Here is a 12,784-nt window from a genome sequence, read left to right on the forward strand (position 1 = left end):
TTTCCTCTTAGAAAAATTTAAATCCAACTAAAAATACTAAAAAACAGGAGAAAAAATGATTTATCATCCTTCTATTAAAAATAGATAAAGATAACATGAAATCACATTTTCATACCGTACATTCTTATTTGGAATAGTCATATATATAAATATATATACAAACTAATATATGTTTACTTGACCATTATTTTCAGTTTCATTAGATATGCTAAATAGTATTAGGCTCTTATAATCCCATAACTAAGTGGCCGTGTTTGACGATAAATAAATATATAATTTCAGTCAATGGTTTCATTTTAATTCAAACTTTCACATCATGTGATCAAGAAGGTGGTATATAATAGTATGCTAAAATATTGGTTTTAACATAATTCAATTTCTGTATTTTAATAACGTGGGTAATTTATTCTTTTAAAACATATGCTTTATTTGAAAATCAATTTTAGAAGAAGATGGAGAGTGATCAAAAGAACGTATCGTCCTTATGATTCAGTGAAATAGTAATTAGTGATTCAAAGTCAAAACGAAGGTCGATGCACCAAGTAGAAACTTGCTCATCACTTTTTTCTATTGAAATGCGGACGAATCATTTCTTTTTGGAAAAAAAATTTCAAGTCCTTCCGCTTACAGGAATTTACATGATTTCTTTAAATACCTTGAAAACGTTACTAGTCAAATCTTGAAATAGGTTTTAACTACATAAGCTTACGAAAGAGAGTTTTTTTTTCACTTTAATATTTACACATTTTAATATTATTTATTAATGCATGCGTATGAGAAGCTTATTTTTATCATAAGACATTGTTTTCAATAATAATTACTTTGAATTGATTTTGTCGTGTTGAGTTTAAATATAATTATATTTGCCGTTTAACCTAACATAACCCTGTTTAATTAGAGTCAACACCCATTTAACCCAACATAACCCAAACCCATGGGTGTTGTCTTCTTCCTGGAAAATTTATTACTGTAACTATAAATATCCCTTTTTTTTTATTTTGACTTTTTACAAGCCAATTGAAATTGTCTTCCAGTATTGTGAACTTCTTAACTCAAAACTCTCAATAACATTTCTTTTCACCTTAATTTCGATCTTTCAAACTCTAATAAGACCCTGTTGAAGGAAGCAAATCATATTGCTTTTGTAGTTGTTCATATGATTTTTTTTATTAAGTTATTACTTAAGCAAGTGCATGTCATAGGCTACAGATCAAAGTCTGTGTGTAAAGAGCATCCCATAGAGGTCAATTGATGAAATAGGGCTCATTTGATCCACTTGAATTGACCCGATTCGTGGAATGTAACGCTCCAAACCCGTCCTAGACGTTATGGCCGAATCTAGTAACATTACAATAAAGGGATTTTGAAAACAGTGCAAATTCGTTGAAGCTTTGTAACCCATTTTCATTATTACAACTTTTATTGAAAACGTTATTGAATTAATTTGTTGCCAAATCATAATTTACAGCGGAAGTCTTAAAAGCGTTATATTTTGAAAATGCAGTTCGTATTTAAAAAAAAATATTTGTTTTCGTAAAATTGAGATTGCAGTCAGACATCGTAATAAAAGAATAAAAATGCATCCAAAACCAAATTTAAAGAACCAACAGTCCGGAGAATCCAATAAATATAAAACTCCCAGAAATAGTCTTTAATTTAATTAAAACCAATATTTAAAGTCAGTTTACGACCTCATGGTCACCATGAGACTCCATCGCACTGATCCGCCTAAGTTCGTGGATTACCTGAATATAACAGACAATCAAATATGAGTTTTCGTAAACCCAGTGTGTAACCCAACAGAAATAGACATACATTACAAACATATATCACATACACAGTCAGATTTAGATTCAGACTCGGACTTAAGTCCTTTACAGATATAAATACAGATAGCATAATCAGATATACAAAATCCTACTCCCATCCTCTACACACCAACTCAGACCATCCCATCACACCATGTGGGGTTAAAAACACCCACCCATCCCTACACACCACATTGTGTCATTACGACACATATCAGATAGCATACAGCCAAGCTGCCAGAATATAGGCGAGATCGCCATATAGAACACTTTCTTCACATATACAAATCCTACCCCAGTCACAGATGCAAATATAACAGATACAATAAAATCATGCATAACATGCTCATATACAGAGGTCATATGTATGTACTTATCAGAATAATCAGACATGCAATCAGTGTCCTACCTAGAGCAGAATATCAATTTATTAGATCACATAAGTTTTAGGGTTTAACTAGCCCTTACCGACCCTACGGTAGGCCCACGGTCAATCAGAACGACCCGTGCGACCCTAGGGAAAAGTTTAGAATTATGGACCCACATGCTCGTATGGCTTGCCTGTGTGGGCCCACACGCCCAGATTGGCCTTGCCCGTGTAGCCCACACGGCCTGGCCTAAAACCCAACGCCCGTGTGGGCCCACATGCCCAACTTGGCCTAGCCCGTGTCTTACGCATGACCATGCCTTCGTCAATCACACGATCGTGTCTCGCACACGGCCAACCATACATTTAGGCACATACTCGTGTGGCGTCGATAGATTAGTTTTTCAACACCGAAGTTTGATTTTCTGTGTTTCAGGTACACACCTAGTTCATTTTTCTCAGTGAAATAATCCCAAGATTCTTGAAACCTAAGAACAACACCAAAAACCAGATCAATTCCAATTATCGAAGCTAACCTATCCAAAACCCCAAACGACATACTTGAGAAACTACTTCAAACGAAGGTTCGATCACTTACCAAAATGGATACGATAGCCTGAACATGCTACACGCTGGAAAACACATTTTGCTCCCCTTGAGCAACACCTATACAAGAAATCACCATATTACCAAACCCGAAATCGGTTCTCATTAGCCCAAAACTTCAAGAAAACTTACCTACTACAGACCGAACAGAGTTTACAGCACCCAAACACGGTGATTTGAAAGGCAGAATAGTGAACAGAAATCAAAGAAGGAAGAATCAAAAAGAAATGTTTGAAAGAGGAAAATTTGGAAAAGAACATAAAAAATGAACAGGAATTTCGGCAGATGAGAGAAAAACAAAACAAAAAAAAATTTAATATTTTGACAATATCCCACTAAATCACAACCCCCATTATCCCACTAAACCTTAACCACTTTAGAATTCTAACTCCACCCAAACACTCTCAAACAACTAGAGCAAAAATAACATCCACGCTCGCGCAAGGATTCAAACACAGAACCTCCAACCCACCAACTCCCTTACCATTCGAACTAGCAGGCTCATTCTAATATAGATTAATAAATAATTTTATATAAGCCCACTCAACAAAGGTAAGGCTAGGATTAGAAAAATAACAAAATTTGGCAAAAGTAGGATTTGAACCCAAGACCTCACACACACACCCAGAACACTTAACCATTGAGGCAGATATACATTTATGTCAAATATTCACAGAAATAAAATAAATTATTCAGGGCGTTACATGTAACATGTGAAGAAGCCCGTTTAATTGAAGCTTTTATGGCCTAGTGAAACACTTAAGGAAACTTAGGGTTACCTTGGTAAATATGAGAAGTAATCTTAGGGGATCATGTAAATCCCTTAATTGTAGATAGGGTCGATCTCATCCAATAATATAACTCAATCTATCATCGTGGGCTTTGGGGGAACTCAACTATAAATAGAGGCCTTCCCCTTCATTTGTAATCATCCATGGTATTTCATTCTTTGTATTCTTTTTGAATTAATAGAATACCTTGAAAGCATTTACTTAAACACTTGGTGTGCTTTACTTTTTTGTGACATTTTTCTATTTTTTGACGCTCTTTCATTTTGAGTTGCTTCCGCTTTATTTTCAGTACCTTGGAGAGTTTCTATCAAGACTTCTCACTTTACGAGAGTTAGGCTGACTTAGGCGGATTTAAAACCAAGAAATCACCTAAAGTCACTTTGATTATGAGGCTAAAGTTCTAGCCCCGTGATGGTATCCGAGCTAAGGTTTGAAGTTGTTGATCAAGATGATGAATGAAAGAGAAAATTAGGTTGAGCCAATGGAGACCCGTGGAAAGGTCAGGAAAACTAGTTGATTGAGTGATATGTTGTTAGCTTTGGAAAGTCGAGTGGTCAATCTCGATGAGTCCATAGGGTACAAGAGGGATACGCTCTAGGCGGTTGAGGGATGCACCAATGAGTTAGACTCAATGAAGGAGCTGTTGGAAAATATCCAGTTTGAAAACGGTTTTCTTGCGTAGCCAAAAATAAAAATTTTAACAACTGACTCAGTTTATGATATTTATAGCAATAAACCCTTTATCAAAACCACACTTGTGTTTTATGCTAGACGAATCCGTGTCATTCTCGACTTTCAACCAAATAGCCTTCTCCGCTATTCTTGTACCATGGATTGCTTCGAGTGTGGGCTCAAACAATTTGAATCAAACACAGAACCAAAAATAGTTTTATCAATTTCTGGTGTGGAAGTAAAAATATCTTCTCAATAGAAATTGACATAATTGTTATTCTGGAAAATAGATTTAATATTCAGAGGATAAAACTCTCACTATTTTCGAACAAAGTAATAATATCTTAAAGTTTTATTTTTTCCCTACCGGTGCCATCTATTTATAAAGAAATGAAGTAAAACCCTTGTTAAATTGTATAAGTTTATTTCAACTATAAAAATAAACTCCTGGTTTAACTAGAAGTATAGGGGGCAACAACTCTAGTTAATAATACTAGGGTTTGTCGTCCAGTAACACCCTATACCCAACCCAATCTCTGAGCCTGGGTACGAAATGTCACAATTAACCCAAATTATTTAAGAGAATACTTTTCATTTATTTAATTCTCCACCAGACTTAATGCAACGTTCACATACAAATTTAACCCAATTAATTAACTAACCAAAATATTTTATAAATACACATCATATGAAATCTCTTACTATACGAATGACTAACTAAATAGATAAATGTTCATTATAACATGCCAATCTACTGAATATAATTATACATGTAATTTTGAACAAATAGAATTGTTACTTAATTACATATTCACTCCTCGAGGCGTAGCCTTTAGGGGTGTCCCTCTATATGCATGATACCACTTTGAAGAAACCCACATAGATTCCGCAAGGTCTGGCTTTGTCCCTTCCCTCAGTTTCCATAACAACCTTTAATCTTGCAATCAAGGCAACTCACTCATAAGTTTAAATGAACTTAGTGAGATTCTGTACATAAATTATTAGATAATAATGTCTTGGTGTTACAAGCAATAAGAATTAATGCATGCAAACAACTCCCTGAATTTCATATAACTATTGTAGTTTGGTTGGCCTTGTCAACACCTATAGGTTCTTTTTGAACAGTTTGTTAGCAGATATATCTATGGTAGGATTTCTCTAAGTTATATGTGTCCCTACGACTCTTACAAGAGACTTAAACTGTCATATCCCAAAAATCGGGTTAGTAGAAATTGGGTTAATGAACTGAGAATGGTCACGATTGAATTTTTATTTAGATAATCTTTTGCTCATTTAATAATAAATAATTATGAATTATAGTGATTGAGTAGTGGTGGAGCTGTCCTTGATGATCTGAGTTCAAATCCCTTCGTTCTCATTAATTTCTATTTTGTGCAAATTTGTTTCAAACCCTCAGCAAATGTTATCCCATATTTTTATTTTTATTTGTGCAAGTTTGAGAATAGGGAAGTGAGTAGTCTAGTTTTTTATTAACTCCTTAGCTATCCTCGTGGTCCAAGGTTCAAGTTCTAATGTTCACTATTCTACTTAACTTTTTTTTTACAATTCATCCATGTGATTTAAGTGCTTGCCATCCACCCTTTTTTCACCACAAATAGGAGGATTCCTTCTCCAATATATGTCAAACTTACCTTAAGTTGAGGGTGCATGATCCCCATTTTTACTCCATGTCTCCCTCCCTTGCCAAAACTTCACATCCTTGCCATACAAAAGGTTTATTGAACCTAGCCCTAGTTTACCAACCTATTCCCACTCTCCCAAACTCACTTTGCCATCCCTACCTCCCTCTTACTCCCATTTTCTCTATTTTTCATTTATGTTTTCATCCATTTTATCTCCATTTTACAAAATAACCACCACCCTTTCTTTTAATCTTTTCTCTTTTCTTTTACCGTGACCAAACCCTCCACCACTGTTCACCACACCTCGTGGCCATTGCACCTCCTCTCCTCCTCTTTTTCTCCTCCCATTACCACTGTGCGCCACAACGAGTCTCATTTCTCCTCTCCTATTATGATGAAACCCTATAGCCCTCGGCCGTCGTACATGAAGAGTTGGAAAGCTTAACAAGATGAACACTAAGTAAGTGACTCTAACCGAGTGATTCTATGAAACACATGATAATTGATGTGATTATGATGTATATGTAAATTTCATCCTCACGATATGTGATGTATAGCTTATGTGATAAATGTGATGATTTAAGCATGAGACTTATATATGTGTATGTGAAAATTGAGATCCATGATCTAATATGAAAAGCATGTTTAACTTGTTAAAGTGATTATAAGTGATAACTAAGTGATATGTGATTATGAGAGCATGGTTACATGCCTAAGTTTAAAAGTGAATAATATGTGTTAAAAAGTGAAATTGCCATATCACATGCATAGGGTGGGGTTTTGTGAAAGGTGGAAGTGTGACAGTTTATTTGCGATTATGTGACCGTTATTAGCTAATATGTGGTGGATTCTCCATAATGTGTTATGTAGCCGTTTATCACAATTTATATGGTGTCTTGTCCACAAATTGTGTGTTATTGGATGGACGAGTTCTGGGCAACTCGATATACAATGTGTAGTGGAGATGGGTAGGAAATTTTATAAAATGTTCATCATTTTTAAAGTATGCATCGACATGTTCATGCATAAGTATCAGTATTAGAACTTGTGATTATTTTGATGATTGATATGATGAGACTAATTTTGTGATATGTATGTGATTATATTTGTGTTGATATCACATTGGGCTTTTAAAGCTCACCCTTTTTAATTTTGACTTTTCAAATAATAATCGAGGTTAGGACAAGCTCGGCTTATGGAGGTGCTTTCAGTCATTTTCAAAAAAATATATTATTTTGGTACTTGATATTTTGGGATGTGTTTTTATTACTGTGGACTTTTGATTGGGATTTTCTTTTGGACTTTGTATTATTTTTATTTTGGTTTTTTCTACATGATTTAGGTTTTAAAATTATCATTTAAAATATTGTGAAACAAACAATTTATGATGGATTTTTCATAACTAAGTCAAACAAGGCCCAACAAGGGTATTTTCAAAATTCAACACTTTGTTTACGAAACTCAACACTATCTGCTGACAAAATTGATATTTTATGAGATATATATTAAATGTATGTTTTGAAAATGACAAACAAGTTTTAGATATGCAAATTATCCGTTTTGATGTTTTAATGGAAGTAAAACACTTTTTGAAATATATCAAAACTTGAGTTTTCTAAGGATAAACAATTTCAAACAAAATTCGATCTTCTCAACAAGGACATTTTTAACAACGACAGTTTTAAGAGAAAATAGCTAAATGATTTTGTACGCCATTAATATGGACAATGTGATCTTCGAGATTCGGTTATAACGTCTAAATCGAGTTTGGGGGTTACATTTAGTGGTATCAGAGCCTAATTCAAAAACTCAGAATGTGGTTTATTTTTTTGAAAATGCATTTATATTTGTGAAAAAGGGTATTTTGGGAAAAATTGAAGCCATAGTCAAACACATTTTAAATAAATTTTGATTCTATTTTGGAAATCTGAAAGTCCGAAGCTTGCCTAGGTAAGTACTTTTGACTTATTGAATTTTTAGTGTGAAACTATAGATTTCTTTATACTATGAAACTCTAGATTCTGAAAACTATAGATATTGATACTATAGTGACGAAACATTTAGAACTAAAAAAAAATAATTGATAATGAAAGCTCATTTCTAATTGTTAGATAAAACCTTCATAAAACTTAAGAATTCGATAAAAAGATGAGTCGAGAAGGTATTTGTACTAGGGGTATGAGAGCTTATGGAGAATAGGGTCTGGGAACCCAAATTGATTCATTTGCGTCATGAGTGCGCACACCTGAGCCCGTGACTAAACTCGAGCTAGTGGTTGACCATGTTGAAAAAAATCATACCATTGAGGAGGATCATTAGGAGCTTGCTGACGATGTTGTGTCATAAGCCATGCTTAGGGTGCTTCAACGTGTTGCTCAGGCCCAAGGTGGATTAGGAAATAGTTAGTAGTTTTATTTTTGAACTATAGATTCACCTAAAACTTTAGACTTAAGAAAGTGATATGAAAACCCGAGGTATGCGAACTTGTGGTATGTGATTTTCAAGGAGTGCAATGTCGAGTAACCTAAGATTAGTTGTTAGTTTTTTAAGGACCTGTGTCTAACCCTGTGACAAATTACATAGTTAATACGTCAACAACTAAAGAATGATATGAAGAAACTAGGGATGATACAATATCCCAAGCAATGTAACACCCTTAACTCGTATCTGTCGCTGGAACATGGTTACAGAGCATTACTAGAGTTTTCAAATCAAACGAACATAAATTTCAAACATTACAAATCATATCAATAATCTTACTGAAACCAATATAAATCATACATATTGTCCCTTATACGAGCCCTCGAGGCCCTACAAACACATTAGAAACAAGTCAAGACCAAATCGGAAACTCATAGAATTTTTCAAAAAATAGTGAAAATTTTCAACACTGTAGGGGTCACACGACCAAGAGACAGGCTCATGTCTCAGGCTATGTGGGCATTCAAAGTAGGGACACACGGCTGTGTCCCAACCTGTGTAACACACTGACTTGGGTGACATGGCCAAGCCACACGCCCGTGTGCCAAGCCGTGTACGCTTTGAAATAACCTCACACGTTCGTGTGCCAGGTCGTGTGTTAGGCCATGAAACGACTTGACTTGCAACCATTTGAAAGCTACAGGGGACACATGGTCGTGTCACCTGGCCGTGTGTGAGACACACGCCCGTGTCTTTGCCCGTGTGGATGAAACTAGGCCATTTTACAAGCCATTTTTCTCACCCATCTTGGCATGTACCTACACCCAAAATTGCACATATATGCAAGCCATAACAAGGCACAAAAAATAGTGTATAATCAAGCTATATACATAAGGTATACTAACATACAACCAATATTCCCATAGGCACCTCAAATGACAACATGTAAACATGTATAACCATGTAATCAATTTGGCCAAAATGATCAACTAACTTCAAACTATGTTTGAATCAATACATACCATGAATTTCACTTACCAAAAACATACCCAAATGGTACTAAATATACCAATCAACCACTAACATCAATAGTCATATAAGTCATTCAAAACAAAGTACCAGTTCACAACATTTCCAACAAGTTATAAACCATATATAATATGCATATTCAAACTATAATTTCATCTTCCATAATTCAAGCATATCATGCAAACATCATCCATATTAAGGCTAATATTTACATGCCAAAACCTAATTAATTTGAACACCAAAATACCATAACTCAAGCCAAACCAAATGATTATTTCAACAACGAAACATGTAGGCCAACATTAGACAAAATACTTATACATGCCATTATAGCCAAAATTAAACACTCGAAAGTACCGATAGAGCCGATGGATAGTCTGATATAGCTCTGACAAGCTTCCAACCCGAACGAGCTTCTGGTGCACTATAAGACAAGAAAAATAACACAGAGTAAACATATAAGATTAGTAAGTTCGTATAATATAAAACACAACTTACCGATAGATACATATTCGGTAAGATAAACATGGCACAATCCAACTATACTTGGCCAAAACTTAATCATGTACTCAAAACATGTTAGCTATATTAAACATATAATAAGAAATTAAGAACATGGATGAGCTCAACATTTATTCATGTAGCATATACATATATCATCCATTTCTACTTTCAATATACCATGTAATAACATTTCAATTATGTCCCTGTAATAATCTACATCAAACTCTTACAATTTCGTATCAGAATAATTCTTGTTGAACCATTTAGAATACCGTTGGATACCCGGGATAGCTCACATATACTGTGCTAACTCATATAACTGTAATCCGTCAAAACTTGTACATGTATGCTCATACGAGCTGTGAATATAGACCTGCTCACATGAGCTATAGGTCGGAACGTAGCTACACGATGCTGCCCAAATGAGCTATGGAGTATTCGCAACACATGCTGGACCTTAACCACTCGAATCGTGTGAACCCTAATGATATGTCATTTGTATCCTATGAATTCTTAAGGTTCAAACATGAATCAGTAATTATCGGACATCGTTAGATATGCAATCGTGTATACATATGGCAATTCAAAACTCATACATAATTAAATGTAAAACATATAAACACAATTTAGTTACACGAACTTACCTCAATGAGTATACGTAGATATGGAGGCGATTAATCTGAGACTTTCTCTTTGCCCTGACCTAAAGTCGTACGAGGTCTGTCTTGATCTAAACGGATAAATTTCACTCAATTCAATATGTAACTTATTCAATTTAACCCAAATCATATTTTGGCAAAATGGTTTAATTTCTTTGCAATTTAGTCCTTAGCTCATAAAAAGGAAATTTATGCAATTTCACCTCAACCCATCAATTTCGAATATCAATTAGGTCCCTAGAAAGCCCTATATTTCATTTATTTTACAATTTCACCATGTAAAAATTTCTATTTTTTAATCTAGTCCCTATTTAAAAATTTCATCAAAAATCTCTTAACAAAAGTTGTTTCTCTAACAACAACCATCCAATCTCTTCATTCAAACATAAAAAACAACCTATATTCATTCATGGAAAAACCCTAATAGTTTAACAGTTTCACAAATTAGTCCTTAGGCTACCTACATTAAGCTACAATGATCCCAAAAACATAGAAATAATTAAAAACGGGACAAAATATCTTACCAATCAAGCAAAATAAGCATGGCCGAACCCTAGCTATGGTTTCTCCATGTTAGAATCGGTTGAAGTGTTTTTGTGAAGAAGATGGACATATAATTCGTATGTTATTTTATCATTATTAATTATTTTACCTTTATAATCTTATAAAATATTACTAATTTCAAAAATACCAAGCCAACAAATTTCACTATCACCATTTATGATTTAGTTACCATATAAGGACTTAAACTTTAACGTTCTATAGCTATTTAGTACCTTTAGCTACTAGAACTCAGCTTTTGTACTTTACACAATTTAGTGCATTTTAATAAATTGAGCATGTAAACAGTCAAATTTCTTATCGAAATCTTTATACGGTACTACTATCATGATGTAGGCAATGTAATAATAAAGTAAATTTTTTGACTTCGAATTTGTGGTCTCGAAAGCACTGTTTCGATTTCACTAAAAACGGGCTGTTACAACTTTCCCCCTAAATGGATTTTTGTCCCCAAAAATCTTACCAGAAAAGAGGTTCGAATATTGTTTTCTCATAGTTTTCTTGGGTTCTCAAGTAGCTTCTTCTATTCTGTGTCATTGCCAGAGAACTTTTACTAAAGCTATGTTCTTGTTTCTCAATTCTTTCACTTCTTGCGCTAGAATCCTGATCGATTCCTCACTGTACGACATATCAAGCTGAATCTCAACATTCGTCAGGGTGATAATATGTGAAGGTCAAATTGATACCGTCGTAACATAGACATGTGAAAGATGTTATGAATCTTTTCTAATTCTGACGGTAAAGCTAATATATACCCAACAAATTTGATTCTTTTAGTAATCTCATATGGCCCGATAAATCGCGGACCTAGCTTTCCTTTGCTACCGAACCGAAGAACTTTCTTTCAAGGCGATACTTTCAAGAATACTCTATCCTTGACTTGAAATTCTACGTCTTTATGTTTAATACTTGCATAAGATTTCTGACATTTTGAAGCTGCTTTCAAACTATCTTGGATCACTTTTACTTTTTCTTTAGTCTCACGAATCAAATCAACCCTGTGTATCTTTTTCTCATTGAGGTCAGTCCAGTATAATGGAATTCAGCATTTACGACCATACAAAGCTTTATACGGTGCCATCTCTATGCTTGACTGAAAACGGTTGTTATACGTGAATTCAACCAACGGTAAATATTTCTCCTAGTTGCCTTCAAACTTTAACACACATCAACGAAGCATATCTTTAGGAATCTGAATTACACGCACAGACTAACCATTGGTCTGAGGATGAAATGCAGTGCTAAAATAAAATCACGTACCTAGAGGTTCCTGTAACTTTCTCTAGAATTATGATGTAAACCGTGGATCTTTATCCGAGATGATGGAAGCTGGCAGTCCATGTAAACTGACAATCTCAGATATGTATAACTCAGATAATTTCTCAAGGGAGTAATTTGTACGTACTGGAATAAAATGTGTTGACTTCGTCAAACGATCAACGACAACCCAAACGGCATCTTTCATTCTTAGAGATAGGGGTAAACCTGATACGAAGTCCATAGTAACTCGATCCCATTTCCACTTCGGTATCATCACTCGCTATAATAATCCAGAAGGTACCTGATGTTTAGCTGTAACTTTGCTGACATATCAGGCATCTCGATACAAAGTCAAAAATCTCACATTTCATTCTTGGCCACCAATACATTTGTTCAAATCACTGTACATTTTATTACTTCCCAGATGAACAGACAAGCTACCACTATGAGCTTCGTGCAAGAT

Source organism: Gossypium hirsutum, chromosome D02 (assembly GCF_007990345.1).
Source record: "Gossypium hirsutum isolate 1008001.06 chromosome D02, Gossypium_hirsutum_v2.1, whole genome shotgun sequence".
NCBI classification, from domain to species: Eukaryota; Viridiplantae; Streptophyta; class Magnoliopsida; order Malvales; family Malvaceae; genus Gossypium; species Gossypium hirsutum.